Source organism: Ictidomys tridecemlineatus, chromosome 2 (assembly GCF_052094955.1).
Source record: "Ictidomys tridecemlineatus isolate mIctTri1 chromosome 2, mIctTri1.hap1, whole genome shotgun sequence".
Lineage (NCBI taxonomy): Eukaryota > Metazoa > Chordata > Mammalia > Rodentia > Sciuridae > Ictidomys > Ictidomys tridecemlineatus.
Genome location: NC_135478.1, coordinates 105,777,025 through 105,803,668, shown reverse-complemented (window position 1 = coordinate 105,803,668; position 26,644 = coordinate 105,777,025). Strand labels below are relative to the sequence as shown.

Below are 26,644 nucleotides of genomic sequence, written 5' to 3'. Positions count from 1 at the left end.
TGGACAATGACTTGCAAAAGAATCAGAAACTGTTTATAGCACAGAGGGCGACAGCCATCTGCAGGAGCAGATGTGCCCCATGTGCATCCCATGGGTTCCCCAGCCCCTGCCCCACCTGGTCTGCGGTGTCCCGTGGGGGTCTTGCAGCTCTCAGTCCTTCTGGCTGACACAACTCCCACTCCCCAGAGCGGACTCTGGTGCTTTTCAGGCACAGCTGGAGGTTTTCCTCCGTCACTCTCAAGAGTGGAAGGAAACTCCTCTTCCTTCAGCGTGGGCTGGCCTGGGTGGAAGGGGTGGTGTGTGGCATCTCAGACCAGGCCATCAACGCTGAGGGACAGAGACCTTGCTCTCTATCTTGGATCCCTTACTGGGAAGAAGCCAAGTGCCACTTCATGAGGATGTTCTGGCAGGTCCTTGGAGAGGGCCAGGTGGCAAGGTGCCTCCTGGCCACAGCCACATGAGTGCACCACCTTGGAGACAGGTCCTCTGTGACAGAGAGAGGTCCCTGCTGGGTTCTAGGCTTGGCCAATGTCACAGGAGATGCAGGTCCAGAACCGAGCTCCCACCCAGCTATGTGACTCCCAGGTCCCTGATTCATGAGGGAGACCTGTCCCCCAGCTTTGGGGCACCCAAGTGTAACTAGAGCAGAAATCCACATGAGATGTCCACCGTCTGGACGCCCACGTTAGTGACTGCTCACCCTCCTGACGCGCCTGCCTTGCTGTGCCCACCACATGGCTCTGTCCCCTGGGTCCTTTGCCACTACAGTGGGGATGATGAGAGCCACTGGGCGGTGGTGAGGAAGGCATCACAACAGCACTCAGCACAACACCCAGCAGGTCGTGGTGACTGACCTGTCACACCAGGGCCGGCCCCCAGGGGGCCCCAGGTTGTGTAGGCACCAGGGGCTGAGCTCCTCCAGTCCCCGCAGCCACACTCCAGTGCTCATGCTCAGGTCCCCAGCCACCTCCAGGGAGGAGCTCGGTGCTGGCCTCCCCGCTGGGCACCTCGTAGAGGCTCATCTTCACCCTCGCCTCTCCCCGATTCCGTGAGGACTTGCGCTCCTTGGGGATTTCCTCAGGCATGCCACGCCATGTCTGAGTCCATGTGGGGATGGGTGTGCAGGGCAGGGTCCTGGGACGGAGGTGAGTAGTGGCCTGTGCCGTTCATCAGAGCTCTTCTAGCCACCACCTCTCCTCTGCCTCCCGCCACAGGAGACGCCATGCCTGGATAACCGGGGCTCCTGCTGCCCTGTGGGCTGCTTGCTCTCCTCTGCTTCCTGCCCTAAGCTGTTTGGGGGTTTCTGTGCTGTCTCCAGCTGCAGCCCTGGCCGGTGTCTGGGAGGCACCCACGCAGCCGCTGATGAAATGGGGTGGCCTTTAATAGCCAGGACCAGGCTGAGGGTGGCAGGCACCTCGGATCAGAGGGGGACAGGGAGATATGGGAGCTTTGCGTGACAGGAGCTGCAAATCTGGGGTTGAACTCAGAGCCACTGTTCGATTTGGCCCCTGTGACAACTGTGCCAGTGCTCCCAGGGACTGTCACTTGTTACATACCACTTTTAAAGACGCTGGGTGGTGTGCACCATGGGAAGCTGGGGCTCAGGTTGCACTTAGCCAGGAGGCGGACGCGGTGTGCCAGCTGGGCCCTTGGCTCCAGGCCTGGTTCCGTCACAGGCAGTTGACTCCTGGGCAAGTTGCCACCTTCCTCTGCCACAGTGTCCACCTCCGCAGAACGCAGGTCACAACAGCATCGTCCCAGGGGTGTGGTGAGGACCGGGGCTAGCTGTCCGTACTGTCTGCAGGTGAGGGCTCAGCAGGGACAAACGTGGCCACGGTCTCCTGTCCTGCACTGATTTCTGGTGTCAGCTCTATAGGTGGCCTGTCCTGAGGACTGGACGTTGTCACTTGGATCCTAACAATATGGCTTGAGCTGGTCACCTTCTCTCTACAGCAAGGCCACAAGCCTTACCATATTCTTGATACTCAAATTCAGTTCTTAAGGAATAATTATCTATGTAACAAAAAGGTAGTTCAGATACAATGTCCACGGTCCTTACGGTTATCGAATCTTCCTTGTGTGCTGGAGAATTCATTAGGCAGAGCTCTTGTGTCCAGTACCCCCGTGCCCAGGGCAGTAAGGAACAAGACCAGTCAAAAGCCGGCCATCCCTCTGCCCAGATGCCAGCTTGGCACCTCTGCACGTCCCAGCTGCTCTGATGGTCCTGCCTACCTGAGCCCCAGGGACCCTGGGGATGGTCTCTCTCCGTGCTGCTTTCACGTGTGCTCCGAGTGCCAGCTTTACTCATATGGCCACGGCACTGGGGCTGATCGTGCTCTCTGCAGAAGTGGGTCCTAAGCAGAGCTCTGACCTGCCTCCCCCTCAGAAGCCCTGGTGCCTGGTGCCCCGGAGGCTCTCCGTGTGCTCAGTGTGGGCAGGCGGGCTGTTGGCTTTCATGTCATCCCCACCAGCGTGCCTCCATGTAGTCCCTGGGCCGAGCTCCCTGAGCCCTCTTGGCGCTATCCCTTAACACCCCAGGAGAGCAGCACTCCCCCTCTCTTTGTCCCTCAGCTCTCTGCCAGGCCAGGCGGGTGCCACCCTGAGTCCCCCATAGAGCCTCAAAATCGGTGTGGTGGGGTAAAGGCGGGAAGGCGCTGGCCCTGTGTCCACTGCAGCTGCTCCACTTGTTGTGTGGAAGCCCACCTTGATGCTGCGGGGGGAGAGGGGTGCCAGAGGCCAACAGCTGTGGGAGGGCAGGAGGGACGACGGCCTGGTGTCCATCTGCCTATGCTGGAGGGGCTAAGCTCTCTAGACCCTGCTGGAGCTTCCTGCTCAGCTGCCTCTGGGCTCTGCCCATGAGGGAGCTGGACACCAGTGGCTGGAAGCAGAGAGCTGGGCTGCGGCTGGCCAGGTGTTCCCGGGAACAGCACTTGGCTTCCTGGAGACTTTGGCAGCACTTCTGAGTGCCCCAGGCAGGTAACGCCATGTGAGGCTGGCTGGAGTCGGTGTCCCCTTCTGTGGGTTTGCAAAGGTATACCCCAGCCCAAATCCCATGCTTGCTTCTGCTGGACCTGAAAACCTGGGCAGGCCCCAGGCTGGTTGGCACTGCCAGCTGGCAGAGGCACTGGAGACCTGAGAGGGCACGTGGCCAGGCCTGTCCTGGTGGGAGCAGCCTCACTGCCAGGAGACCGGGGACTGGAGTCCCCAGTGTAGCCTCCTGGGCACTGCTCAGGGCCCCCCAATCCACTCCTCTTACACTCCTGAGGCGAGGAGCCAGGCCGTGGAGCAGGACCACCTCAGGCCGGCATTGCCTCTGCAGAGGGGCTGGGGGGAGCCCCCATCTGCAGCTCTCATCCTCAAAGCACCTGCCCTGTGCTGCACACCCCCTCTGCTCAGGACCTACCATGTCTTATGCCTCCCTCCAGACAGTCCCTGCAGCTGGGGACTGTCTTCTAGGAGGGAGGCAGTGGCCCAGGACCAGGCAGCTCCTACATGATAGAGTCAGGATCTGGCCCTGTCTGTCCGGGTCCTGACTGGGACAGGGCGCACCTGGGACCTCCTCTGCAGGACAGAGCAGGTGGAAGTGGGAGGGGAAACAGGGAGAGACAGCAGAGGGTCCTGGTCAGAACCACATAGGTGCAGGCTGAGGAGATGTTCTTGTTCCAAGGGCTGCTGCCAGAAACCCCCAGGAAGCTGGTGGCTTACAAGGACACCTACCTCCCATGGTTGTGGAAGGGAGGTGTGAAGCCACAGCAAGGCAGGCCGTGCTCCCTGCAGGGGCTGTGGGGAGGCTCCTCCCTGCCCCCTGCAGCTTCTGGGCTCCCAGTCCTCATGTGTAGCTGGAGGCTCAGGCCTCTGCCTCTGTTCTCCTTGGTCTCTCCAGGTCCACATCTCCTCCTTGTCTCCCTCATAATGACAAGTGTCGTTGGATTTAGGGACCAGTCTTATCAACAACTTTATCCAGGGATCTTCAACTCAATACACCTGCAAAGACCATCTCCATCTCCAGACCAGGCCACATCCACAGATTCTGGTGGACTTGAATTTAGAGGGACATCCATCATTTACTTGCTGTTGTCACAGTTGCGGGGGCCAGTACACCTGGTTCAATCCCAGCTGTGTCTTTGAGCAGTTCTCTGACCTTCCAGTGCTGGACCATCCAGTGCCTCAGTGTCTCCACCTAGAAAGAACCTTCTAATAACAGCATGTCCTATTGGGGCCAGTGTCAGATGAGGTGGTTCTTCAGTACAAAGTAAGCACTAGTGGCCAGGGCACTTGCTGGTGTAGCTATGTGGCCATCAGAATGCTGGGATAAAATGTCCACTGTCTGACTTCACATCCATAAGTGTGGGTAGGTGTGTATGTGTGCAGGTGTATGCACATATGGGCTGTAGGTGTGTGCAGGTATAGGCATGTGCAGGTATGTGCATGTCCACAGATTTGTGTGCAGGTGCAGGTATGTGCAGGTACAGGTGTGTAAAGGTATGTTCAGGTACAGGTGTGTGCAGGTGTGTGCCAGTACAGATGTGTGCAGGTATAAGTGTGTACAGGTGTGTGCCAGTATAGGTGTGTGCAGATGTGTGCCAGTTCAGGAGTGTGCAGGTGTGTGTGGTCCTCCATAGCATCTCCATGGCTCCTCATGCCCTACTTTGGAGCCACGGGTGTGGCTCTCTGAGTGAACGGCAGGGTAATTAGAGAGGAGTCCCAGGCTAGCCAGCCCAGCCTGTCCCACAGATGTTCGCTGTTTGCCCGTGTGGTATCAGATTTCTTTTCAAAACACTGTTGACAACATGTAAAATTTAGAGGAATTTACGGTTTTTAAAAAATACAGATTTCCAACTTGAACTGAGAAATGGAAGGTCCAGCGCACTGTAACCACAGGGTCACACCCAGTTGGCACGGACAGGCGTGAGCCTCCTTGTGTGCTGGTGCCCCATCTCCCTTGTCTGTCCCAGCTTGGAGGTATGAGCCTGGCTTCCCCACAGGCCACTTGTCTGGGCCTCACAGTGTCCCAGGGCTTCCTGGGCAGCTCCTGCCCCTTCCTGGTGCCGTTGGCAGTTCTTGGTCTGGACTGATTTCTCCTTTAGGGTGGGTTCAGAGCGGACTGAGAGATTCTTCATCAGACACTTTGCTTCAGGAGGCGCCTGTCTTCCTGGGAAGACCCCTGACCCCTGAGTGCTGCCAGGAAGGGGAGCCCTGAGGGTTTGGGGTGCAGAGGGAAGAGGCAAGGAGGCATCTCCCTGTCCTTTGGGAGCCCCGTGCCCATCTCTTCCCGCCACGGCTTCCTGCGCCCTGGTTAGATGCTGCCCGCCCACAGATGGCAGGCCTGCCCCTCCTCTGTCTCTGTGGCTCAGGATAAGGCCTCTAGTTGACATCCTGAGCTTCTGCAGACAGACCTGGGAGAAGTGGACAGTGAATAGAGACATATGGAGGACACCGGCGTCTGGCTCAGCAGGCACAGCCCAGGGCACACTCTGAGCGGTCTTCTGTGTCCCGTGGCCCTCCCAGGAGTCCACATGGAACCAGGAATCCTGGGTTCATGTTTGCTGTGTATTCAAATGTGGCCACTTCCGAGCTGAGTGACCCTGGAGAGGTTTCCTAACCTGTCTGTGACTCCATTTCTCCATGTGCCGACTGAGGTTGATCAAGGCACCTACCTGAAGGAGAGCTGGAAGGGTGCAGGATCATGGAGGAAGGGGGACAGCTGCCTGCACAGCTGATCCTGGTCCACCCCAGTGCCCTTGGAGATGGCCATGGTAGAAGAGCGGCCAAGGTGCTATTGATGCTCTGCCCTAGGGATGCCCTCCTGTCCTGGAGGAGCTGCGTTGCTCTCTCCCTGGGCCTTGGCCTCGGGTTCCCTCGGACTCCCCGCCCTTTCCTTCAGCTTCTAGTGAACGCGATCATCTCGCGTGAGACCCCCAGGCCCCTTTCCTGTCCATTCTCCCCTGCAGCAGGTGCTGAGTGCCGACAGGGGTCAGCACACAGGCTGGCGCCGAGCGCAGCAGGCCATCTGTCCTGGCAGAGCTCCCTGCTCGGGGATGTGTCTGTAGAGGAGAAGATCATCATGACCCAGGAGAAGCAGAAACGTCCACATTCCAGTGTCCACTGAGGCTTCGTGTGACGTGGCCTTGCTCCAGTGCTTGGATATGTGTGTGGCTGTGCTGGCCACACAGGAGCAGAGCAGTCCAGCAGAGGCCATGCAGGCTGCATGACCCAAGGTGTTGGCCACTGGAGCCCTGATGGGGGTGTGTGACCCTGAACTAGGCGCTAGGGGACCTGGGGACCTAGGGGACCTAGGGGACACTGGAGAAAACACGAAAGCAGAAGAATCCTGACACCAGGAGGAGCTGTCTGGCCTCAGAGGAGCTAAGTCAGGCTGGGGACAGAGGGCAAGCCACACACAGGCAGCGTGGGGAAGGTGAGCTGCGGGGCTGGTCACGGCCACAGGAGGTCACAATTCAAAGTCAGTGGTCAGCAGAGCCCCACGGGGGCCCTGGACGGGTCACAAATTCAGACCTCGCAGAGACACTTTCCTGGAGATGGGAGAGACGCGCCAGCCCTGCAAGGTGGCCGCTGGCTTTGAGAGGACAGTGACTTCAGAGCTTTGGAAAAGCGGTTTCCTAAGGTGCGAGTCACATAGAGCCAACCACTGGAAAGTGAGCGACTCATTGATGTCCGGCACGTGCCTGATGCAGCCCGCCCAACCCTTGCCTCTGTCTAGTTCCAACATGTTCAGCCCAGGGCAGCTGGGCCCGGGACAGCCGTGCCCTGAGTCCTCCTTGACACTCTCCACTTGTCTCAGGGACTTCCTACGGGGACACTGCCCATGGGTGGGCCACAGGACACCTGGCCTTCTGTGCCTGGCTCTTCTCCCTCGTGGTGGCCAGAGGTCTGTCCCCTGGCAGCCCGCGCCCGCACAGCCTGCCTGCTTATGACCCACAGCGCCCTCAGGGTGGCCGCGTCCTGTGCATCTGTCCCTGGGCCGTGTCCCTCGTGCCTGCTGGGCATATGCCTGAGTGTCAGAGCATTTGGGGTAGAAAGGCCACGTTTTCCCAGGTGGGTTCAAGCAGAGTCCCTGTGGCTGCTGCTGCATGTGGACTGAGCGGGTGGGCCAGTGGGGGCCGGAGCCCAGGGCAGAGACCCCGCAGCTGCACAGCCAGGGATGGGAAGGCCAGGGGGCAGCCAGGAGTGTCCTCCACGTGAGGAGAGCCCAGAGGCCATTGGTGATTCTGCAGTTGGGGCAGTGCTGCTAGAAGGCTGGGGACAAGTGTGGGGGGAGGAGGCCGCAGGGGCAGAGGACGAGTTTACCTGGGGACACACATGGCCTGGAGCCACAGGATGCAGATGGCATTGACCGTGAGTCCAGGGGAAACACCCTTCCTCACCCAAGGCTGAGTCGGGCTCCCCAGGGATACCACAGTGCCACCCCCCTGAGTGCCTCCCTTGTGTGTGACTCCATTAAAGCCTATCTCTGGATTGTCACAGAGCCAGGGATGGAGCCAGGGCCCTGCACCTGCCAGGCAAGCACTGGGCCGTTAGCTCCGGGTCCTGGCCCAGAGGCACTGAGTGCAGCCTTTCCCAGGGGGCTGGTGGTCCTGCCTGGGCTCCAGCTGCCCCTGGCTGATCCATAGGCCGTGTGCCCTGGTCCTGCGACCCAGCTGTCCTGCGTTGAAGTGCCAGGGCTGCCCGTGGGCTGTGCTGCACCCCGGGGGGCAGGGAGAAGGCAGCATGACCCTGTGGGGTTGCAAGGTCAGACTGTGAACTGCGGCTGCTGTCTAAACATGGACACGGGCCAGTGGGCCAGGCAGTACCCCTCGGGTGCCCAGGACGGGAGCTGGTTACTGGGTACTGTGGAAGGCTGAGCTGGCTTGGGCCTCATGGTCCTGGGATCCCAGCTGAGGAGGAAAGACGGAGGCCATCTGGAAGGATGGCCTGGGGGGATTGGGCAGAGTAGGGACAGGGGGCAAGGCCAACAGGGCGGAACAGGACAGTCCCGCAGAAGCCTGCTGAGGGCTAACAGGGAGGGGCAGCCCTTTGGGGGGGGGGACGCAGGAGGACACAGCGCAGCGCAGGGCCGTGAGCCTGGGGGCTGAGACAGCGTCTGCCCTGGTGTGCAGGTCTTCGTAGAAGTGAACTCACCCTCTCGGTTCTGGAGAGGCTGATGACCTTCTGTGGCTTCAGTGTCCCTCAGCTGGGTCTTCTTCCCCTGCATATTGGAACCACATCAGGGGAGGGACATAGCTTGGCAGGAAGGATTGAGATGTGAGGACCGGGCCTGCCCAGTCCAGCGTCTCACAAGGTGCTGAGGCCAAAAGGAACTTCAGTGAGCAGTTTCCCGTGCTGAGTAGCCATCCAGGTGACCCAAGGCAGGGACGTGCAGGGCCTGAGGCCATCTTCCTCGAAGTGCTGGGCTCCTGTGCGGTGTGGTGCAGGTCACCGCAGCCTGAGTTGTCTAGGGACAGCCGTGGGAGCAGGCTCTGCCCTCAGCAGTAGTCGGAGTGGGTGGGGTGCTGTGGCAGGGGCTGGGGTTCCTGTCCCACCATGCCTAATGGCACACAGGAAGTAGCCCAGATAGGGAGTCACCCGGCCAGCTCAGGTGCAGCATCCCCTTGTAAGGAGTCTGGAGGGGCTATGTGGAGGCCAGGGGCCAGAGGGCTCCGCACTGTGCTGTGGTCCTTGGGCTTCTGCGCTCCGCCCAGGGGTCTGCACAGCACCCAGTCCGAGGAACGCCCTGGGCAGTGAAGTGACCCAGGGTCTCTTTCTCTTTTCAAACCCAAACCTTGCTCCCCCGCTCCCCCTGCAGGCCACTGGGGAAGCTGCACGTCCGTGGGGAGGTCATTTGGGAACCATTTCTGCCCCACCACAGGGCGTGGGGGAAGACTAGGGCTCAGGTGAGACGTAGAATACAAAGACCACTTTGGGGATTTCACCCCAAACCAAATGGATAAAAAATATACTATGGGGAGGTGGCGTGGGTACCAGTGATGCTTTAAAGTGACCATGTGAAACTCCTGTCCAGCCGGGGACAAGGGGAGTGAGGGCTGTAGTGTCCCCTGGTAGCCCCTACTGGAGCAGGGCCCGGTGTGGTACAGCTGCCCAAGTGTGGGGAGGCCCCGGGGCTGCTGGTTCCCCCACGGGCTCACTTTGAGTTTTAATAGCTGCGCCAAATTGCCCCAAAGTGGCTCTAGCGATTCCCCCTCCCACAGTGTGAGTGTTCTGCTCCCCGACTTGACATCATCACCCTTTAATGCTCCTGCCAATCTGATGGGCAGAGAAAAGTTTTCTTAAATGGCACCAATTTAAAGAGTGATGTAGATGGCACCTACCAGTTTGGCGAGATGGTGGAGATAAACTGTGGGGTGAAGGGGCATGTTTTGGGGTGCATCAGGGCAGGCTGGGGTGCTGGAAGGCCAGCCACTAGGATTGGGGGGTGGGTCCAGCAGGAGAGCCGCCTGCTGTGCCGTTCCAGGGCCACATGCAGGTGGAACCAGGAGGGGACACTCTTGAAGGGTGGGAGCCAGGGCTTATGGGCTGTGCTCCAGCTGATGCTACCTTGGCCTGCAAAGGTCAGCTCTCCACAGGAGACGGGGTCAGTTCTGTCACTAGGGGTTAACTTCCAACAAGCTGAAGGGGAATTTACCCCTCTCTCCCCCTCCCTCCCTCTTTCCCTTCTCCTCCCTCTCTCTCCCTCCCTCCCTCTCTCCCTCCCTCTCCCTCTCTCCCTCTCCCTCCCTCTCCCTCCCTCTCTCCCTCCCCTCCCTCTCTTCTTCCTTCCCTCCCTCTCTCCCCCTCAGTCTCTCTCTCCCTCCCTTTCTCTCTCCCTCCCCTGCCCCATGTGAGTGAGTGTGTGTGTGAGAGTGTATGTGTGTATGTGTGTGTGTGTGTGTGTGTGTGTGTGTGTGTGTGTGTGTGTGTGAATCAGAGCGGGGGGGGGGGGGAGGGAGAGGGTGAACCTCTGGGGAATCTAAATGCTGCTCATCCAGAAGTTCTCTGCACTGTTCTTGCAAATTTTCTGTAAATCTGAAAGCACAAAAACCTTACAAGCAAACAAAAAACGAAACAGCTTGGTTTTCTAAGCGAAGAGTAAACCTGGGCTGACTGCCCACTGTCTGTGGTCCAGCCTGGGAAGAGCGGTCTTCCAGGGCCTGTGGCAGGGAGGGTGAGCAGGGGCGGTGCTGGTGTCCTGGGTGCCCACCCGGGGCAGGGGCAGGCAGGCACATCAGCAACTTCTTCTCTCCACCAACAGGGACCAGGACTGAGAGAAACTCGCTTTTCAAAGACTGTCCTGCTCAGGCCAAAAAGCCTCCGGGGAGTGAAGTTCAAAGGGACTCTGGGCGGATCTGCGGGCCGGCTGTTTGGCATGGGGATTTGAGCGGATTACCCCAGCCTTTGGGTACCAGGGCCTCAGGTGCGAGAGGCCTTTGATAAACACCAGCTCTTTGGGGGCCCAAACAAACTGAGGACAAGCCAGCTGTGCTTCCCAGGAGGGGGCCTTGCTGTTGACCCTTGCTGTCCAGTCTTAGGAAAACAAATGCTTGATATTCCAAAGGCTGAGTAAACTCATTACAAGGATCCTGGGCTTCCTGCCTTGCTCTGGGGTGGAGGCTTCTGCCCACTCTGGGAGCAGGCGGCATGGGAGGCCCTGACCCTCCTGGAGCAGGGCCTGTTCAGCTGCTGCTGGCCCCTCTCTTTCATTCCTGGAGCTGGCCCCAGGGCTGCTCTCCTTTCCTGCCCCCTGGCCTGACCCACTCCTCCCTCTAGGCCACCTGACACTAACCTGAAGGGACTGTCCTCCACTTTTCCACCTCTGGCCACAGAGGGGCAATGAGCACCATGCAGTCAGCGGGCAGTACGCTTCTCGGGGAGTGGATGTGGCGTTGCCGAACACACGCTCAGGTCTCCTGTGTCTCCCAGGCTGCTGCCTCCTTCACCTCTGGTCCTACAGACCTGGTTGCTTAAGCAACAGAGATATGGCCACCTCCTGTGTTCTCCCTTGGCCTCCCTCTGCACAAACACAGATGTCCCTGGTGTCTCACCCTTGCCTCTCAGGACAGGCCATCCTAGGTGGGGTACACCCTGATAGCCACCTCTCCAAAGACCCTGCGTCCAAATGCCCTCATGTTCTGAGGTGCTGGGTGGGCTTCAGCCTTGAAATTGGGAGACGCAGCTCAGCTGACAGAGGTGGTCACTAGACAGGTGGTCAGACGTGGCCCAGCCAGGATTCAGCCCTGCTCTGCCTCCAGAGCCCCCCCTGGCCGCTGAGCCCCAGGGCTTCCTCAACAGCCTCCCTGCTCTTCACAGTGCACACTGGCTGCCAGACTCCAGGCTGCTCTTTCATTTCCCTGACACATTCCTGCCCTTCTCCTTCTCACATCCCCGGCCCTAAGCAGCCTCCTCCAGCCTCCTCCAGCCTTTCCCAGCCTTCTGCAACCTCCTTCAGCCTCCTCCAGCCTTCCCCAGCCTCCTCCAGCCTTCCCCAGCCTCCTCCAGCCTTCTTTAGGCTTCTGCAGCCTCCACCAGTCTCTCCAGCCTCCTCCAGCCTTCTTTAGGCTTCTGCAGCCTCCACCAGTCTCTCCAGCCTCCTCCAGTCTTCTGCAGCCTCTTTGAGCTTCCTTCAGCCTCCTCCAGCTTTCTTCAGCCTTCTCCAGCCTCCTCCAGCCTCTCCAGCCTCCCCCAGCCTCTCCAGCCTCCCCCAGCCTCTCCAGCCTCCCCCAGCCTCTCCAGCCTCCTCCAGCCTCTCCAGCCTCCTCCAGCCTCTCCAGCCTCCTCTAGCCTCCTGCAGCTTCCTCCTGACTTCTTGGCTCACAAAGTCAAATCTGCCTTTAAAGCTCAGCTTGGTTTCCCACAGGAGGCCTTCTGTTCAGTGCATTCAGCATGAGCAGAGTCAAGCCAGGAGAGACACCGGGAAACAGCTGGGAGGGCTCCACCTGGGGAGGGAGGGCGCCCCCCCGGCTCTGCTCTTCCACCCCTTCAGCACCACTGAGGTGTGTGTGCGCCTGTGAGCACCTGGGTCTGCAAGTGTGCTTGCACATGCATGAGCCTGGGCCTGTGTGTGTGAATGTGCTGATGTCGTGTGTGTATGCAGGTACGTGTGTGTGCACCCTCACACACGCCTGCTTACATGTGCATTCTTGCTGTGTGTTATGTTGCCTGCCTGTGTTGTGTGCGTGTGTGTGTGATGTCTCCTTGCAGGCCTGTTTCCAGGCCTGCGTGGCCTTGTGCAGAGGATCCTCCTGCTGCACCCTCCTGGGAGGAGGACCCCATCTTTCCTGGGCAGCACCTGTGCAGTGAGGGGGACTGAAGGGAGCTGGGGGGAGGCTGGGAGAAGAGGGGTCTTTGAAGGAGGGACCAGCGGGGACACAAAGACCAGAGGAGCTTGCAGGGGCTCTCACGGGCACAGTGGGGCGGGTATTCTGCCTGCGGAAGCTGGAAGCTGGGCGGGGGGGGAGCAGGGAGTGGGGGGGCCTGGAGGTCTCTGTAGCGAGGGGGGTGGGGGGGTGGGGGGGTGGGTGGGGGTGGGTGTGGGGTGGCCCTGCTTCCTGCTCGCCTTTCCCAGGCTTCTGTGTACTTAGTGCAAATGCCGCCCCCTGGTGGCTGCATGAAGACACTGCCAGTGAGCCCTGGGAAAGTCTCTCCTTGGGGTCAGCTGGGAGAATCATGGGTCTGTGCCAGGCGCTTTCCCGGGGGACTGGCACAGCTTCTTGGAAAGGCCCTGACCCACACCTACCTGTGCGTTTATGGTTTTGGGGACTTAGTGCCCAAGCGAGTGCGCAGGCCTGTCTCCAGGGCAAGAGCGTCTACCAGCATCAGCTGCATGGACGGGTTGGGGACTCTTACAGCAGCTGGGCACAGGTCTGAGGGTGCCTCTGTGGGGAGTGCTTGGTGCAGGGCCAGGCTCCCAGACCCTCCCGTGGCCCTCGTCCACAGGTGGACAAGCTGAGCCCTGCTGAGCTGCGGCTGGGCGGGGTAGTCAGGAGGCGGTGCCCGCAAGCCTGAGCCCAGGCATCCTGCCCCGCTCTGTCAGGCTCACTCGGGACACTTCTCTCTCCGCCTGAATTTCCTCCATTGCCCGATGCTGCTCGCCCAGGAGGATGGCCGAGAATGGGGATCCCAGAGCCTGGGGTCTCGTCTCACAGTGTTGCTGGAAAATGTTTGATAACTGGCTCTCTGGGGCCTGCATGTGAAACAGACAGATCCACACACACGCACAAGACCTGTCTACACGAATGTGACCCATGTGCTGGCACAAGGGCTGCGCGGCTCGGAGAATGACCCAAGGTACCAACCGTCCTGTCAGCTCTGGGAGCCGTCCTGTGCTTTGCTCAGCTCCCGCGTCCTCAGCCAGCCTTAGGGGCGATGGGTGGGTGTCGCCTGGGATGACAGCGGTGGGGTCCCCTCAGGTTCAGCAGCAAGGTGACCCTTGGGCAGGCCGCTGTGGGTTGCTCCTGCAGATGGGCCCAGGGCACCTCTTCCGGCAGGGAGGAGGCTTGTGCTTTATGGGCTGCCGGGGACCCATCCTGGGGAAGCTGGGGACCTCGGGACGGCCAGCACACAGCCCTGCCCCCACTGCCTCATCTCCCTCTGCTGCCCAGGGCTCCTCCCAGGAAGACGCTGCCCTTCCTCCTTGGGCTCTTAATGAGTCGACACTGGGGGCCAATTTGACGATCCCTTTGGCTCAAAGGCTGCAGGTACGGGGGCTGTCAGTTCCCCCAGAGTGGTGGGCACCCAGGAGGCAAGTTCAGAAGCCCTTCTGTGGGTGGATGGACTCAACCCCAGGGAGGGAGGTGGCTCACTGCAGCTGCTGTCCATTTTCCTGGGGGAGCTGACCCTCCTCTCTGGGGAGGACCCAACTGTCCACAGCTGGTGGCCACCTGGCTTAAAGGCCAGCCATGCCCTTTTCCTGTTCCCCAGGCCACAGCCCCCAATCTCACCCCTCTCTCCTTTGGTTCCTTGAGTTTTCCAAACTCCTTTCAACCACGGGACCTTTGAACATGCTGTGCCACCTGCCTGGCCAACCTTTCCTCACAGGTAGCTTCCTCTGGAATTAGACTTTGGCCCCAACACAATCTGTGCCAGGGACCCCCACCTCGGCCAAGTCCCCTAGTCCTCCTTCCCTCATTAGACAGGACAGGGAGGGTGTGGCACGGCCTGCAGGGCTTCCTCCCCCTGGCATTAGCTCCTTTTCTGTTCTGGGCCACAAGGTGGGCGTCAGGGGTCACTGTGCCCTTCCAGTACCCAGCACTGGCTGTGCGGGACCTCTGGTGTCTGGACGCCTGGGTCCCTCCCCCTGGCGCTGGCACTTGCTGGGGAGCCTGCTGCCTGCTTCTGACAGGCCCACGTGGCCCGAAGGCCCATGCTCTGTGGCGGGAGTGAGCTGCCTCGGCCACGGATGGGCGGTCCACAGACAGCAGCCTGTGACCCGAGTCCTCCGCAGCCCCCACTCCACCGTGGCCCCAGGCTCCCGAGCCCCTCCCAGGGCTCCACAGAGTCCCAGGAAAGGGAGGGCCTTGCTGCCCGCCTGGCCCCACTCATGGCCGGGCCTGCGGTGCCATCTAATGACACCTTCCCAGCAGCTGTCATTACCCTGGGCCTCATGGAGCCAGTTCCCAGATGGGGATCTGAGGTACCTCCCGGCCCTGAAGGCCCACGCGTCTGGGACACTCATTACAGTGCTGATATTGCTAAGTGCCCCGAAATGCTGAGATGAAAGGCCCAGCCAGGCCCTGGGTCATTACCTGGCTCTGCCTCCCAGCCTGGCCGGGCAGGCATGGCGAGATGTCAGCAGAGGCCAGCTCCGCTCTGCAGGTCCATCTCACAAGCGCTCTTCCTGCCTCATTCCAACCAGGTTCTCTCCTGCAGGACAGGGCTGGATCCAGGCCACCCGCCTGTACACAGGCAGCCCTGATGCCTCCCTGCAGGAGTGGGCCCATCCACCCCACAGCCCTGTGCCTCACAGTGTCCCAGCACCCGGGGCTCCTTGGGCCTCACTCTGCTCCACACCGGGGCTGTGTTTGCTTTGGTTCCTCTTGTTCTCTGCTCTCCTGGGCTTGCAGGAAGCTCATACTGTGCTAAGTGCTATTCTAGTTGCCAACTCTGCTCTCTGCGCATGTTGGATGGAAATTGGCTATGGTCCTGTCCAACAAGAGGTGGTTGAGGAGCTCCCCGAGCCAGGCCCGGAGCTGGCAGGACGAGGGGACAGACAGGAGTGAGGTTTTAGGTGCCACGGACTCGGGCAGGAGAGAAATGGCAAGGAATGAGCATGTGCAGGAGATGGAACAGGGGTGGGCACATTGGAAAGAGCAGGCCACCAGAGTGACCACTGACCAGCTGGGTCCTGATGAGCCCTGCTGAGAGCTGGCCTCCACCTTTCAGGAGAGAACAGAGGAATCCTGACTTCTATGTATTGTCCTCTTGACTTGGAGAGGTGTGTCAGCTTGCTACCGTCACAAAATATCTGAATCAGTCAACTTATTTTAAAAAAAGGTTATTTTACTTCAAAACCCTGGAGCATTCATCCCTGATCACTTGACCCTGTGGCTTTGAACCTCTGCGAGGCAGCACTAAGGGTGGGGAGCATGGCCTCCCCTCAGCACCAGGAAGAGAGAAAGGGGAGGGAAAGGGGGCCCCACAGTCCCACTTAAGGGCAACCCCAGGGACCTAAAGACTCCCTCCAGACCCCGCCTCTTCCAGGCTCCACCAGCCCCCAACAGCGCCACCCTGGGGATAGGGTCTTCAGCTCCTGGGCCTCTGCTGGATCTTTCAGAAGTCACCTCCAAGTCTCCAAATGCACGACGGCTCATCCACGTCTCTGAAGCACCAGGAAGGCTGCTGGTCTCTCCAATAAAAGAGAGAGCCATCCGAGAGTCCTGGGAGGTGGCGGTGGCTGGTGGCTTGTCCAGCTGAGGATCGTCCTCACAGGCCTGCTGGTGCGGCAGGAGGCCCGGCTCATCCAGCCAGGACGCCCGTCACGTGCTGGGAGGCTCCGGGTAGGGCCAGGGCGAGGGAGAGACCCTGCCAGAGGTGGCCCAGGGCAGGGTGCAGCTGCCTCCCGACACAGAGCGTGACCTCCCATGAAGACGATGGCCCTCGGGACATTGGGGAGGAGGTCCTCCTGGGTGTGCTGTCCAAGTGCAGTGGAGAGGGACAGACGAGGCAAGGACTGCTATCCAGATGGCGGCTCCTCGTGAGCATCTCCCCTTTAGAACGGCAACTTCGTAATGGAGACGTTGGGGAGGCATGTCACCTGAGACAATTAACAGATGAGCCAACAGGGGACGGAAGGGCCTCAGAGTGGACGGCCAGAGGGAGCAGGGCGCTGTGGAGGCTCAAGGCCAGGCCAGGCGTTGGCGGTGCTGGCCTGAGGCCCAGGAGGCTGAGCACACGTCTGGGTCACTTCGGGAAGGGCCAGCAGCAGAGGACACAGGAGGGCCGATGTGCCCCCTCTGAGGGCAGGTGTGGACTGGGTGCTGTCCCTCTGGATCAGCAACTTGACTCCACCTCAACCACAGCAGTGACAAGGGCCCCAGGCCTGCCCCCCCTCAGACCTCGCCACGGTGGGGTGGTGACTGGTCCAGGAGTGGACTGTCGATGCCAGCTGGGCAGCCAGGCCATAGAGAGCCTATCCTCTGAGATTTAAAGCCACTTTCTCACTGGAGTTCGAGCAGATATGATCATGCTTGGAGACACCAGGTGGGGACAGGGAGGTGGGTCTCGCTTCCAGATAGGGTGGTGCTGCCTAGGAACAAAGCCAGTAAACAAAATCTTAAGGGCACCTGGGTCCTGGTGACTATCTGAGCACCTTGATCCAGCCATACCTGAGGCCAATACCCACTGGACTTTCACTTACATGTTCCTCAATCTTCCTGTTTACTCGAGCGGGTGTATGTGCTTTCTCTCTCTTGCAGCTGAACTGTCCTTGGCTCATGGGGGAGAAGTAGATACCTGGTTGTGAGCCCTGAAACGGAAGATGACAGCCACGTGCTTTGACAGCAAGATTGAAAACTGAGGCCCATCTGACCTCCTTCTGGAGAGGAGTTTCTTATCAGAGAACACCTCGGCCCTATGAATCTGGTTTTAGCAGGAGAGAGACGGTGTTTGAGATGAGCCAGGGACGCTCACTGAAGACACACACTCTGCTGCAGAGACGTCACAATGCACCTGCCCTGTTCCCTCTAGCCATTTTATCAAGGACACGGAGCGGCAGGTCTGGTATGGAGAGGCCCCTGGAAAGACAGCTACTTGGAGACAATGTATGCAATTCCGAAGCTCCAAAGTGGCTGGAGTATCAGGTCAGAACAAAAACACTCTAAAAATCATCAGGCGTCCTCGATCCACTAGGGTTAGGAAGTGCACCAATGTACTTCGGTTCAGGACAGAGCCCTCCAGTGCCGTGTGGCCCCAGGCCTCCTGGGAGCGGCATGGGCTGCCAAGGCCACTCAGGTGCTCCTAGGCCACCGAGGCCCGACAGCCTGTCGGCCCAAAGCCAGCCATTGCCAGCGGATCTGGGTCCATCAGAAACATTGCGGAAAACAAAACTGAGTCCCTTCAGTTTAATAGCTATTAAAAAAAAATGTGTGTGTAGGGCACCTTGATTTCCTTTGCCTCAAGGTCTTTTAAAAATGGATTGCCAGGGAAACATTTCTGCAGACTGAGGGTGTTGTGCTCTATGACGTAGTAGGAAGCCTGTGTGCTACGATCTGTCAGTTAATCTGCTAACCAAGTATGGAGCCTGGAGGTGCAGAGCCCAAAGAAAGGCATGTGGGTTTCAGATTCTCTGAGAGCCAGGCTCTGTAAAGGTTTAATCTAAGATGACAGCAGAATCGTCCAGCATCTGTCTGCCATCCTCAGGAGACCCGATTTGTGGCTCTGTTGTAGTAGACTCACACCTGCCATCGAGGACAAACCCAGGTGGCTTATGGTCCTTCAAAGCCCTTTGTTAGAGTCTCTCATTATTGTCTTTCCAGGGAGGAGTGCCTCACATGGGTCCCTGGCTCCCACCGTGCCCACATGGCTCCTGCATGGCGGAGGTTAGTTCAGGGAGGTCGCTGCCCACAGGTTAGAGGCACAGGCTGGTGGTCACCTTGAGTGACCAGGTAGAGTTTTCTATAACAATCATTGCACGCAGCACAACCTTATAGGCGAAGATTTCTGAGTTCAGGGACCTGGGGTTGAAGTGAGGAAGCCCCTCACCACAGGGACAAAATTCAGCCTGGGTGCAAAGAAATTCACGATACACAGAATGCCAAGTTGGAGAAAGAGGCTACTGCCCCCAAGAGCAGTGCGGAGCCACAGGAGAGGAAGCTCGTCCAAAGCCCACTGCTCTGCCAGCTCCCCATCACGGGAGAGAACACCCAGGCTTGGCATCCTCCCCCAACCCAGCAAAGGTTTTGAGTGGTTTTCATTTAATCTGAGTGAAGTAAAATGATAATGGACCCTGTAAAAATCTGGCATAATTAAAATGTTCAAACTTCAGATATAAATTTTCCTACACTTTCTCTTCCCCTTTGCAATATCTTCAACTGCTTTAATGTCCCAGAAAAAAATAGCTATTAAAAAAAAATGTGTGTGTAGGGCACCTCGATTTCCTTTGCCGCAGGCAAAATCACAGCACTGAGATCAAGGTCACAGTCCACACCACATGGGACAATTAAGACAATCCTCCAAGAGGAGGTGATGCTTCTTGGTCTTAGATCAGTTTTGATGACACAAATCTAAGAACTTCAAAGGTTATGCAAATATTGACCAACCATCCTCCTAACCCTTAAGAGGGGGCACTTTTTTCCACATGCCTATGTCGGCTCCTTGATTCTCTTAATTAGAAACTCGTGGCCAACAGTTTTAACCTGCGCCTGATGGAGGCCACCTACAAGGTATTTACTGCATTTGGGCCAAGAACTTGCACCTGCGCTACGATTCCGAGGACGGCCACCAGAGGGAAGCACTAGCCCGCGTGCGCAGACTTGGTGCCCCACCGCGCGTTGCTTGACGCGCTTCTCCTGCAGGACAGGCACATTTTCAGGCGGGAGGTGGACGGAAACGTGGTGCTGTCGTCCTGGTCTTCCACAGCAGTAAGCTGAACTCATTTCGCTTACCACAAGAGCAGGCACTCTGTTGCCCGTGAGCCCTGCTTGGTGCGGTGGTGATTCAAACACAGGATGCGAGGTGCAGGCAGCCCGGCTCCAGTCCCGCTGTGCGGCGGGGTCTGCAGCCTGTTCCTTCTCTGAAGAAAGACCGTACACAGGGCCTGAAACCCTCCCCTTGCTGCAGGGCCCATGCTGGGGACGCCACCCTTAGCGGGAGAGGGACTATTTTTCCTGTTGGCTATGAGCTTTCTACTGCAGAGTGGGCGCAGAGCAGGTCTCGGAAACAGGTAGGGGCACGATCTCCGTGCTGGGCCAGGCTGCAGGTGCTGGTTGAGCCCTGGGCCCTGCCGCTCCTTGTCACCCCCGGGCACCTGGCGCTGTCCCTGGGAGGGGCCCCCTGGCACCCTTGCTGCAGGATCCTGGACATAGGTGGGCTCTTCTCTGAGAGAAGAGCCTGTGACTGGGGTGGGGTGGTTGTATGAAGAAGCTGCAGCTGCCAGAGTGGTGCAGAGGAGGGTGGGCACCCAGGTGGGCAGTTGGAGGAGGTGATCAGCAGAGCTAGCTTTGTGAGGGCAAGTGTGTGGGTGGCCACCTTGGGGGAGAACTGAAAGATGGAGGTGGCCTCTGTCAGGGCAGCAGGTTCCAGGTCCCTGGGTGCCCACCTGCGCAAGCAGGAGGGGGAGCAGGCACTGCAGAAAAGAGGTTGGCAAAGGCAGGGCTGGGTCGCAGGTTTTGTCCCAGTGTGGGGGGAGCCATGAAGAATTCTGGGCAGGAAAGTGATTAAATATCACACGAACTTTAGAACCATCTTTAGGGCTGCTGGGTGGGGAGGGCCAGATGGGAAGGGGGCTCGGAGGCCTGGCACACACATCTCCAAGCTTCCAAGTGGGGCCAGCCTGGCTCACACCCTCCCCCAAGTCCTGGGTCTCAGGCTGGAGGGCCCCCGCCACCCTGGTCTCCGGGTCCATGGCCACTCTTCCCCTGAATTTCTTTCTCATCAGCCAGGACCCCAAGACAGGGGTGGTGGCTCACTCTGACAGCTTGACTGGGTCATGGGGTGACAGTTGGTGCCTGAGAGGCATTCCCAGAGCCGATTGCTTGGAGTCGGGGGACTCAGGCTGGCAGATTCCGTCCCACCACTGGGAGCCCCAGTGGACCAAAGGCAGGGAGAGGACGGAGGGCGCTTTCCCCCTGACTGCCGGGCCGGGCATCCTGTCTCATCTTACCGGGCCGCAGACTGGAATCCATACCATGGCTCCAGGAGTCTCAGGCCTCAGGCTTGGAGAACACAGGCCTTCCCAGGGCCTCCACAGAGGCTCCAATAGCCCATCACCGTCCCCGCTCTCCCCTCCCCTCTCTCTCTATTCGGGTTCTCTGGAGAACCCCGGCTGTTAACTAGAGCTCCCCTGCAGGCCACGGCACAGGCACGGCAGGGCGGCCTCCTATCCAGTGGTCCAAGAGTCGGTGGCTTAACCAGACCCCTCTGCCTCAGGATGCTCGCTGGCCTCGCTGATCAAGACGGCAGCTCTGTGACTGGAGGTGCAGTCCCTAAGGAAGAGCTGACAGGTGTGCCGGGGTGAGACACATGGCTGTACCCTTGTGGAGGAGGCTGCCTGACGGTCTCCTCTTCCCTTCTCCGACACGCAGCTGGAAGAGGAAGATCCAGAAAAGTACAGAGGGGAAGGGAGGGTGGGACTGACCTGAGCCCAGGCTCTGGTCACAGGGACATTAAGGAAGGAGAGGGAGAAGTGGCCACAGCAGCCCCTACCCCCGGCAAGGACGCTCCCTGGGTTGTGGGGAGGAAGACCCTGAGGTGACAACAAGGGGACAGTGGTGCCCCGCAGAGGCCAGCGTGAGTCGGCTGCAGAGGCTGCCGAGCTCCTTTGGAGTGATGCCCTGGATCTCTGCATACATGACTCGGGGGACCTGCCCAGCCTCCGTTGGGCAATGCCGAGTACTGGCACAGAGACACCATGTCAGCCATCCTCCCTGGCATGGGTCAGGATTTGAGAGTGACATCCATCAGTGTGAATCCAGAGATATCGTTCACTATGCCCACCCATCCCATGTGTCACACAATCACAAGCCAGGGGCATTCACCCCGGGGGCTAGGCTCTAGGATGGCAGTGCCACAGTGGTGGGAGGTCCCTAATCCAGACGTTGGTGACAAAGGGAGCTGTCGGCCATCTCCCTGTGGCAAGGGCCATCAGCGACCTCCCACCCCACCAGTTACTGGTGTTCCTGAATATCAGGTACTGAGGGGGAATCCTCAGAACAGTGAAGTCACAGTGTCCCAGGGACATGAGGACCAGAACATTTGGGCCTGCCTGTTCTATCCTGTCCCAAGGGAGACAAGGAAGGGGTCACAACCAGCCGGCAGGAGAGACCAGACATGGACACTCACAGATCCAGAAGAGGGATGTGAAAGTTCAGGCAGAGGCATTGCTGAGTGACCCCAGGGGTCAGAGCCAACTGGCCTCTAGCAGACAGTTGCCTCCCTGGACCGTCTGTCCATCATGGAATCTGCAAATCTCGAAACATTTCTTTCACAATGCTGCAGATTTCATCAAATTAGAGAGTTACAGTACCTGAGAGACGGTGGCGGTCCAGTCAGGGACCTGGAGGACCCTCCTGGGCAGAGGATAATGGTCTAGTCAGGGCCTGGAGGTCCCTGTCAGGCATAGGATGGTGGTCTAGTCAGGGGACATGGAGGACCCTCATAGGCAGAGGATGGTGGTCCAGTCAGGGCCTGGAGGACCCTCAGGCAGAGGAGGGCAGTCAGGGCAGCACATTCCCCTCCATGGCGATCAGAGGGTTAGTGTTGGATACACGAATCCCCATGAAGTGCTGGGAGGAGATTGGGTTTTGCTTTCTGTCCGGAGTTTGTGGAAGGCAGTGCTGGCCTTGGAACAGCCCTCCTGGGAGCAGGGAGCGAGCAGAAAAGAGAGGCGTGGCCAGAGGAGGCCAGTCATCTATTACCAGGACCACAGAGTCCTCTCCCGGGGAGAGGAGGTCCCTGAGTGGCCCAGGAATGCAGAGGGGCAAGCAGCTGTGACCTGTCTGGAGCGTCTCTAGGTGGTTGGCTGAGAAACCTGGTGGCGGTACCCAGCCACATGTGCCCATCCACAGCGTTCTCCTGTGTGGCAACTTGCCTGGGGGTTCTGTGACAGCCCAACTTTTGGCTTCCTGGCTTACCCGTGAGCAGCCTGCCTGCACCCATTTCAGGTGTGTGAGTTTTGATTAGTACATGCTCCTGAGTAACCGTGGCAACGTAAAGGACTAGGGGAGCCTCGCCCACCTTCTCTGCCCCACCCCACAGACCCTCCTCTGCTGCGGATTCTCCACTCTGTTCTCTGCCCTTTTGCAGCTGTTTACTTTTTGGGAATCAATTAACCTGTGATTTTTTTTTTTTTTTTTAGGTCTGGCCTCTTTTGCTCTGAGAAAGGCCTTGAGCTGGTCAGTGTTGGTTGTCGTGACTTCTTCCTGTGCCAGAGGTGCTTGGAGTGAAGGACCTTGGTACTGTCCTACCTGGGAGGCCTCTTGAAGGTGAAGCTCATGGGCTGCCTGTCAATCTTCCCTGTGGACCTGCTGCAGGCAGTGACCCTCGGCCAGCTCCTGAGTTCCGCAGTGTCTGCCAGAGGGCACTCTCCACCTGGAAAAGCTCTCTGCTGTGCTGAGTGCCCAGTGCATTTGCTGCCCTGGGAGTGCAGGCCTGAAGCAGTCACTCTAACTTCCTCAGGTCGTGGGGCTGAACCACCTGCAAATCAGATTGGCAGATATGGGGAAACAAGGTCCCATCTTTTATAAGCTTAGGATGTTACTTCACTTGGAGTCAACATCTCAGACTGATGGATTGTCCTGACATTTCTGAACTTGGACATCCCCTGAGCTCCAGAGACGAGCTCTGCAGGAAGGATGATAAGTGTTAGGTGCCCAGCCCACCTGCTCTGGCTAGATGACTCCCCACCCACTTCTCTTTCAGGTGGCTTATTGAATGAGGGCTGCATTGTCAAGTCTCAGGCTGAGTGATGACACCCAGGGGCCAAACTGTTTGGAGTAGTTGTTATGAAAGGCAGAGATGAGCAGATCTGAAACCCTGACTTCTGCAGGGTGGGTTCCGGCCCTGGGTCACCCACGCTGAATTGATTGACAGGGCAAACAGTGACGGAGAACCATGCACCCCAGGCACAGCCTAAATGCTTAGCCCCCAAAGATGCACTGCCCTGGAAGGATGAGAACTGTCACCTGAAATCATGTTTATCTTTGGTCTCCTGCTGTGGTTGGCATGGGCAGAAGATCCAACCGCCTCCTTGCACTGATCTATAAACTCAGTGGAATCCCCAGGACATCATAGGTCAAGGAAATGACACCATAGTTCACTGCATAATCATGGATTTTACACTATAAAACATTTTTATTTTTGCAAAGATGTGGAGCGAGCGTGACCATTCTGTGAAGCATTTTAAAAATTGTGTGGCTATTACTTAAAAATCACTTATTACTTAACTGGTGCAAGGTTGGGATGCCTGGAATATGTGTGAACATACGTTGATTTGGTGGCGATGATCAGGCAGTGAAAGAGATGACTCTACTTTAAACCTGTGGAAGGATGTCACAGAAAGCTGAAGGAGAGCGAGGGGCCCGGAGGGGCTGCAGGAAGCCCTGAGGGGACCAGCTGGGCCACTGGAGCAGCAACAGGACCTGCTTCTCCCTGGACCCTCCTTGCCCACATTACCTTAGTGACGGCAGAACAGAGGGCTTTCCTGGGGGGGTAGGTGTGACGATGCCCAAGCCTGCCGCTGGGGTGGTATCTCTGTGAGAGCCTGTGATTTCTTTTGTTATAAATAAAAAACAAAATGTACAGTGTTGAGCTTACAAGTTCTTCTTAACATTGTTAGGTTTTGTATGTGAATCTTGCAAACTGGGCACATTGTGCTTTAAATATTTGCAATTTTATTAATTACCTTTCAGGAGCTGTTCACGTGGCACAGTTAGAGTCTCATGTTTAGAGACAACTGTTTTCTGGGTGTCTAGCAGACTTAAGCACCTGAGTTCTGACGTCTCCACAGAGGAACACATCTCAAGCTCTCCCAAGCGCCCCAACTCATGTAACTAGGTTAAACGTCACATGTTTTTAAACCCTGGGAACTCGAGATCAAAGCCCTGATCATGCTCACATTTTCAGTAGGGACTGAGTCTGAGGAGCGGAGCCGCTGGGCCCCACACGCAGCCATTCTTATGAGTAGCACAAACCTAATACTCTGGTTCTGATCATCTCATCTGTTCCGCGTTTAATTATAAATCTTCCTAAGGCTAAAAAAGCACTTTCACGCCATGGACACAACTCTAACTCACGGGTGAACTTGGATTCACCTCCTGTCTGCGTCAGGAAGTGGCAGCCACAGGTGCGCAGGGAGGCCTGGTGGCTGGGGATGACCCCTGCACCACCACCTCCCCTGGGCCTGAGGCCACACCTCCACCGGTGGGGGACTCCTTGTCCTCTTCCTTGGATTCCAGTCTCCTCTTCGCTCCCGTGCAGCCCAGGTGGGTGCAGCCTCTCATCTCTGTCTGGAGCACTCTACCTGGAGACCGAGGACAGCCATCGACTTACCACTCCATCATCCTTGGTCTTTCGTGTCTGTGTGTCTGGGCGGGCCATGGAGCCCGGAGACACTGCAGCCCGTGGATCCTGCCCATGTTGGAGGCTTCCCTGACCCCGCAGGAACAGCCCCTGGCCTTGTGGACACAGGTGGGCAGGGCTCCGGAAGCTCAGGCTGCAGAGGGCAAAGGCAGAAGGGGGAGGCAGCCTCTGTTTCCTCCAGCTCCCTTCCTCTGAGATGCCAGCCTGCCCCTTGCCTGAGCAGGCAATGCTCATCTGATTTGTTTAGTGCAGGACGAGTGTGATTTTGTTTTATTCCCTAGTGCCTTGGAAAGCGCCTCGCTGGGTGGCCAGCTTTCTGTCCTTCCCCTCCCTCCCCCCTCCCTCCTCCCTCCCTCACTCTTTCCTCTTCTGTCCCTCCTCCCTCCTTCCTTCCATTCCACGGAGCTCAGTCAGTGAAATCAACATCTCTATTTGTTTCATCCCAACTGAGAACAAATATTATCTATTATAATATTAGAAACAGAACTGTGTGTGTGTGCGCCTGTCCTCTGGTTCCTCTAACCCATCTGACCCTCTCCCTGCCAGGGTGCCCACTCTGGAAAGAAAACTGGTAAGATCTCTGTCCATGCCAGGCCCCAGCATGACCCCACATCACTCTGGGTCCAAGCCAGGGCTCCTCACCCAGCACGATTGACATTTGGTCCTCATGATTCTTGTGCTGATGGCAAATCCTACCCAACTGGCAGTGACTAAAACTGTCTCCAGAAATGCCCACTGTCCCTCGCTCGTATGGAGGGCTCCTGTGGGTGAGGACCACCGCAGGCAGCCCTGCTCAGCTCACCCCTTTGCCCTGTAGATACCCTGTGGCTGAGTGGTCCCGGCTAGGGTGTGCCCGGCTTGTTCCCTGTGCATTACTCCATTTCGTCTTTCTTCCTTGAGAACTTGAACTCACCGCTCTGGGACGCTGACCTGGTATCTTCAGGAATATTGGGGGATTCTTTTGGGGACACAGCAGCACCTGTTCCTCCTACGACAGGGCTCCTCCTGTCTGGACTTCTGCAGAGTCGGTCTCTGAGTCTCTCCACCTGGCTGTGTGAGCAGGAAGCTGAGCCACAGGGCGTGGGAGAGGGATCTGGGATGTTGAGATGAGGCCTTTTTACCCTCCTTCCTGTGGAGGACTGTCATGGAGAATCTGTTCTCTTTGCCCATCAACCTTTCACCATGCAAAGGTCAGTAAGATACTGGGCTGCAGGGTACAGAAAAGTGGGTAGTTTGTCAAGGTCCTCAGTGGGCACAACGTTTTCAAAGATTGATTTTACACTGCTGTCCCAGAAGTCCTTCCTACTCCTAGGAATCTGTATTACGAATAGCTTTGAAAATGATCATGGGCATAGGCACAGGGATGTTCTCTGCAGCTTTGCTCAAGGTAGCACATTATTGGAAATCCCCCAAACATCCATCAGTGGAGACCAAATAATGGTGCACGTGTGCCTTGGGGCTCGGCGCTGCAGTGACAGAGGACAGACCATGGTCCCGAGCTCACAGATCCTCTAGGAAATACTGCCGGGTCAACACAGCCCATGAAGTTGTGTGCAGTGAGCTGACTTGGGGAAAGGGAGCCATGTGCACCCATGACTTACCAGGCCCAGGGCGTTTGAGGGTCTCCGTAGATGCTGGGAGCTTGAGTTGCTCTGAGAGCAGGAGACAGACCACTGGGGAGGAGTGACTTCCTCTCCCCGTCCACTGTTCAAACAGACTGATTTTACACAATGGGTTGCACCAGTTTCTAGAAGAAAATTTCCTCTCATCTTGCCCCTGGATATTTACTCTCCGAGACAAAATTTGTTAAATCTATGTTAAGGTCTTAAAGTTGAAATTGTGTTTTGTGTCCTGGGTCAAATGACAATTTACAAAATTCTGTTCCATGCAAATTAGTTGGAGACTTTCATTTCCCAAGAGT

The 26,644-nt window shown here is 57.8% G+C and overlaps 1 long non-coding RNA gene across 4 annotated transcripts in view; it reads left to right on the top strand.

Moving 5' to 3' along the window:
• The window catches only part of LOC120892052 (uncharacterized), a 69,138-nt gene extending 45,193 nt beyond the window's left edge, over positions 1-23,945 (top strand). For 3 of the 4 annotated variants that reach the window (XR_013434918.1, XR_013434915.1, XR_005736718.2), the window contains one exon: positions 16,905-19,060. This is a non-coding gene — a long non-coding RNA (uncharacterized LOC120892052). Of the gene's footprint in view, positions 1-16,904; positions 19,061-22,501 lie in introns of those variants that run through there. The other variant, XR_013434917.1, reaches the window with a different exon arrangement.
• The last annotated feature ends 2,699 nt before the right edge of the window (positions 23,946-26,644 follow it).